Raw genomic sequence first — 6,750 nt, forward strand, 5'->3', positions numbered from 1 at the left:
TGATAATGTAACTATTTCAACATAATACTGTATTTTAATATATTTCAAGATGATTTCTTTCTCACTTTTTTCAATATATATATTTTAGGAGAATTATGCAGTTTTTTAGCTAGTAAAAAGTACTACTGGTATTTTTGTTGGACTTAGTGTATTTTAAATATGGAATTGATACCTTTCTGGTATTTAACTTTCTTTTAGGAGTGGGATACATTTATTCGTTTGTTCAAGGGTTCTTTTTAAAACTTCCAGTTGTAATTTGTACTTTTCCTTTTTGAGGTCATGCTTTATTCTTATGAGGTTTATTCATGAATATTCTCTCTTTTTTTATTGCAAAGAGGTAGTAGAAAGCAAAAATATGCTTTGAACAGCTTGACAGGAAACATAGTTTCATAAATGTTTGAATTCTCTTCTGAAGGAACATATTGAATATTTTCATAATATCTGGCCAATTGATTTGGTCCTAAATCATCCACTTAATATCTTGGCAGTTCTACCTATGAACTGATCATTTTCTGAGTTATGAGTGTCTTGGATAAGAATATAAATCACTTGACATTTGAACATATATTAGTAAATAACATTGTTGAAATGGGACCTATTTCACTTGTCTCTGCCCTCTCATACTGGAAAGGAATAACTTTTACTATGTCTTAGCTAATATTAATTAGACAGTCTTAATTAGTGTAAGGTGAGTAAGTGCAAAGGTGTTTTAAATAGTTTGATGATAATAATAATAATAGCTCCTAGTCATGGGACATTTCCTACATACTGGAACGGGCACTTCATATACATTAAATATTTAAATTCTCACACTACCCTAATGAAATAAATGTTAAGACTTCATTTTATAGATGAGCACTCTGCTCAAATTATCCAGCTCAGTCCTGCTCCTGTCCATCTCCAAAGCCTATGTTTATATCCACTGGTGATACTGCCTCCTTTTAAATACAAAACTAAATAGCCTGCATCGAAAAGTCTAGAGGATCTGCAAGCACTTTAAAACTGTCTCTAGAATTTGGTCCCTGCACAAGGAAGAAGCTCCCAGTTCTTTCTAGATAAGAGGCACAAAGACAGTCAATAGCTTTTGCATCTCATTTATACCAAAATTTCAAAATAATTTATAATAACAAATTAATGGAAAATGAAAACATTTACCTTCCCACAGCCTTCACACAGATATCCCCCCCCACACACATATACACACACATACACTGAATATCAACTTTATAAAGGGTATAGTTACATTTCCAAAGTCAGAAAAATAAAATATTTTACATGTATTATTTTATTAAAATCAAAATAATTTGTAGCTCTCAGCTTTTTGGAATCAGCAGACTATGTTGACTTATTAAGGATATCTCTGAAAAACACCATTTAAAAAAGATTTTCCAAAATTAATAAGAAATCAAAGCCTTTAAAAAAGAGTATGAGTGGGCGCCTGAGTAGCTCAGTCAGTTGAGCATCCAACTCTTGATATCAGCTCAGGTCATGATCCCAGAGTCCATGCTGAGCGCGGAGCCTGTTTGGTACCTCTCTCTCTCTCTCTCTCTCTCTCTCTGTCTCTCTCTCCACCCACCCACCCTTTCCCTAACACTCTCTCTCTCTCTTTCTCTCAAAATAATCTTAAAAAAGAGTATGAGTGTAATTCACATAAGTATCTAGTAAGGCATGCTAAAAGGTGCTTAGTTTAGGAAAAAGAATATTTGTCATTCACTTGAGTAAATGCTGGAGTATTGCATTCTTGCAAAAAAGATAAGTATATTTGTATATTTATTTACCAGTGTAAAATAAAGATATTGGGTTTGGTTACAAATATTTCCTCTCAGCTTTCTCTATTCAATTCATATTGCAGAAAAACATTTTAGAGATCACATGCTTCTATCATGGAACTCACTGTGTGGTACTATAATTACCATAGAGTATTAGAGATACGGATTTATGAGGTCCTATCAGTATCACCAGCGTTCTGCAGAGGTCCTGATTCATTGTAGATGTAAATAAATGTTTTATCATGCCATAAATTATTCAGCCGACAAGACCACTTGATTTACTAATGTATTTTAGTATGTCCCGCAATATTTGTCCAGGATATAGTAGTGACTCAGAAATTAGTAAATACAACGGCTAGAATTGCTGAGCATTTACAAAGATGGCAGAGAGCTGAATACTTTGGTCAATCACTTTTCAAGTGAAATAAGTTGATCAACTAATACATTCCTTTCATTGAGGAGAACTCTTTGGAGCTTTTTTTTTTTTTTTTTTTCTGCATGAAACATTAACAAATCTCCTGATGGAAGACAGGATTTGCTCCAGGGAGTCATTTTATTCCTTGGCAACAGTAAAGCAAACAAAACAACCTAAAATACGTGAGCCTCATTTCAAAAGAAAATATGTGTTTGAGATGTTAAATACACATATGTACAAACATGCACATGTTAACTATGTATGTATACACACACATATATACACATACACACATACACACATACCAGTTTTGTGTTTTAAGAAGGGTACTATTTTCAATCAGCTAACCGCTTTGCTAGCTGGAATTGCTACGCTAAGAATACCAACTTCAAATCAGATTGCATTTTTTGCTTCATGCTCTATTTTCTCTTTCCCCAAGCCTCAAGATATTAAAGCAGAAAAATATAAGACTCTTCCTTTTGACACTTCCCATTTCTCTTCCAGGAGAGACACATAGTTTATGAACCAGTGCTTAAACATATGAATATGAAGTTGTTAAGCAACGGCTACAACAAAAATGAATCCAGGTGTATAGACTCAATCAGTTGATACAAATGAATCAGCAATACCTTCACTTCCTGTCTGCAGGTCTTTGTTTTTAGAACTATAAATATTTCTGTGGTACTGGTAGTATAGCTGAGCACACTAACTTGTACCTCTTCCTGCTGCATTAGAATTTATTAATATAGAGTGATTTATAAAAGTTTTCTTTAAATGCCAAAGCAATACTGCTTTCTAAAAATAAATGTTGAAGGTTCTGACTGAGATTAAAATTTGCATCCTCAATAGTCATTCATCCATCTTATTAACAGAGCCCTACAAGGAGAGAAGCAACAATGGGACCAGTACAAATACATATTATATATATTGTACATATATAAAAACTTCCTACCCTGCCTTGCAGCTGGGATGATGGCACAGTAGTGGTGTTTGTCTTTGAGATGTAACACATGTGACATCCACTCTAGTGCAGCAGTGTTCTTTGAGATGTAAATAGAGGTTTTGGGGGCATGGCTTCCAGGAAAGAAAGGCAGACTTCACACCACTTTTCTTTGACTAGCCCTCCCCTTCTTCCTGCTTAGGACACACATCAGCTCAGCTCTCCATTAATACAGCAGCAACTATGCAAAGGCAGTAACTCTCTGTTAATACAGACTGGAAGGAAAAAGCAGAGAGTGATAGAGAATTTGATGAGCCTCTGAATCAATACTAACCACAGCTTGCTACCAGACTTTGTATTTTCATGAAGAAAAAAAGGAAAGAAAACTACTTGACTTCTTTCTTTCTTTCTTTCTTTCTTTCTTTCTTTCTTTAACATTTTTAATGTTTATTTACTTTTGACAGACAGAGACAGAGAATGATCGGGGTAGAGGGAGAGAGAGAGAGAGAGAGAGAGAGAGAGAGAGAGACATAATCCAAAGCAGGCTCCAGGCTCTTCCAGCACAGAGCCTGATGTGGGGCTTGAACCCACAAACCGTGAGATCTGACCTGAGCCAAGTCAGACGCCTAACCAACTAAGCCACCCAGGTGCCCCTTTTCTTTTTTCTTTTCTTTTCTTTTCTTTTCTTTTCTTTTCTTCTCTTCTCTTCTCTTCTATTTTCTTTTTTCTTTTCTTTCCTTTTCTTTTCTTTCTTTCTTTCTTTCTTTCTTTCTTTCAAGTTTATTTATTTTGAGAGAGAAAGAGAGAATGGAGGGGGGTGCAGAGAGAGAGGGAGAAAGAGGATCCCATGCAGGTTCCATGCTGTCAATGCAGAGCCCAATGTGGGGCTAGATCTCATGAACCCGTGAGATCATGAACTGAGCCAATGAAGAGTTGATGCATAATGGAATGAGCCACCCAGGCACCCATACTTGCCAGGATTTCTGTTGCCCACAGTGAGCACAGCTAATTGATAAAATATATATCTAGATAAAAATATCTTTAGAAATCTGGGAAGAAAAGACTGATGTCCGGAAGCCAGCAATGAACAAACCAGTATATTTTGGTCTTATAATCACATTTTTTTTAGTAGAAACACATTTTGATTATTAAAAATACATCAATTAGCCTTTTTGGAAAGTAAACCTTTGATGTTTATTTAGTTTTTCTTTGGTCCTGGCTTGACTTATGGCTGAAAAACTGAATTAACTTTCAGGCCCTGATTATGTCACTTTTCAATATGGCTAAGGTGGTAGAACTTCTGACAAAACAAAATGTCCCTGGAGGCAGTGAGTGAAAGACTGAATGTGCTCCACAGTGTCCATCAAGAATATGATATCCTTGCTTATTCTTACATCTCTCTCTTTGCCTACTTCCTTGGAGTTTGCGTAATGCTATCTTTGCCCTTGCCATGCTGCCTTGTAATCATTTACCCTCATGGCTTTGCCCTCACTGATCTGTGAGCTCACTGAGCACGGGAGCACTGTTTTATTGATTTATGTATGCTGAATGTTCATCATAGAATATACTCCCTAGGTGATGCTCAGTAAATGCATGTTTTGCGAAAAAATGCATAAATTGAGATCATCACTGGGATATGTTGGTCCTCTCTCAGAGGGACGGAGCCCCTTCCAGCATTTGAGGAAGGACGAAAATCTATGCTTTGCTTTGGGTGCTTTCTCACGGAGATGAGCTTTCAGGTGTGGACATAAAGGATGGCATGGATTCATTGTACTCTCCTGGGGTCTTGGGCTGGATCCCTGATGGCCATGGAGCCACTGAGCTGGAATGAGCACTGCTGTGCGCAGCAACAGGGTATAATTTATCATGTCTTTTCCAGACATTTTCTGAGGAAGTGCCAGTGACCAGGGAGACTTGGTCAGAAGGCAGGGTGACATGGTGGAAAGGTCACTGGGGGGCAATCACAGGGATACCAACTTGTATCTAAAATGTGTTATTTAGGGGCACCTGGGTGGCTCAGTCAGTTAGGCGTAAGACTTCGGCTCAAGTCATGATCTCACAGTTCATGAGTTTGAGCCCCGTATCAGTCTCTGTGCTGACAGCTCAGAGCCTGGAGCCTGCTTCAGATTCTGTGTCTCCCTCTCTCTGCCCCTTCCCTGCTCATGCTCTGTCTCTGTCTCTCAAAAATGAATAAACATTAAAAAAAAATTTAATGTGTTATTTAACTCTTAACCTTCCTGAGTCTCTCTTTTCCTCTCTCCAAGACGAGGATTATATCTACCACATGGGGCTGATGTAAGAACTGACAGAAGTGATACATTTAAAGTACATGTTTGTCCCATAGAGCCACTTAATAAAAGGGAATGATAATGCTTTACTGCCATATTGTGTTATATAATACAGTATCACCATTTTGGAGGGGTGTTTCTAGGATGTATGATGAGGAAAGATTACACTTTCGGCTAAAATACCTCTAGAACATGACTTCACTTACGAATTGTAATATAAATCAAGGCACTTTCCATTGTCTGCAGACATCTCTACTGCTCAAAGCAGAAACTGAGGCTCCTAGTGTCTGGGGACCAAAGCAGTGTGGCCCAGCATGTGACACCAACCCCAGGACCTTGTACACCAAGGAAATAGGGGAAGAAACCAGGTACTACTGTTTTTACCAACCTCTTCCTTGCCAATGCCCCTTTCTCTTGCTTTTTGTGCTATTTTAAGAGACTTTGAATCAAATTATTTCAGCAAGAATAGGCTTTCATCCTGACATTTCAAAAAGATTGATGTTCATATTAATTATGGACCATCTCTGTCTCTCTCCACCAGCAGCTCTTTTGTTTTTTTTCTTGCTACAAACATCTTTTTTTTCTTTTTAAAGTCACCTCCTCATCAAGTTTTTAGCTTCCAGAAGGTTTCTAGAGACTGAGAGCAAATTTTGGCAATGGTAATAATTACTATTTACAGTTTTCTATGACTTATTCAATTCAGATAGACAGACAGTAACATTTCATTTGCCTCCTGTCATACAACCTGCTACTTATATCCACAAAGGTTAGACAAGTATGTTTGTAAACATCTCTTTATGTATATCCTTATCTTTTGGGAAATAAATACACCTTCATGAGTTCCTTGTAGTAAAATGTGAATACAAGACCTCTGCAGCTCATTCTCTCCACTCCCTTCCTCCTCTGCCCTGGGCTCAAGGCAGCACAATTTGTAACTCTGAAATTTGCTGCATTCTTCTGGGTGTCTGTGACCTTGCACAGGTTTCTCTCTGCTTGTAATAATCTCAGTGCACTATTCCTTTGCGTTCTTAGCCATTATTTATCCTACCATATTTCACTCTTCATTCCCACTCAAGCTATGATGAGTCATTTCCGTTTCCACTCTGATGGCCATTCCAAACCTTGACCTTATTCATTCCAATTGCACTGTGTGTCACTCCACTTCAATTATGTGCTTCTAGAACTCGACAATCCTAGCAGCTATCCAACTTCTAAGATTTTATGTTTAAACTTGCTACTTTCTAACTAGAATTTCCTATCTTTCCTAGTGCCTTGTCAATGATTCTTATTGAGTAACTGACTTCTATGACCTTATCAAGATCTATGGTGTACAGACTT

This window comes from Prionailurus viverrinus, chromosome A3, assembly GCF_022837055.1.
Source record: "Prionailurus viverrinus isolate Anna chromosome A3, UM_Priviv_1.0, whole genome shotgun sequence".
In the NCBI taxonomy this organism is placed as follows: Eukaryota; Metazoa; Chordata; class Mammalia; order Carnivora; family Felidae; genus Prionailurus; species Prionailurus viverrinus.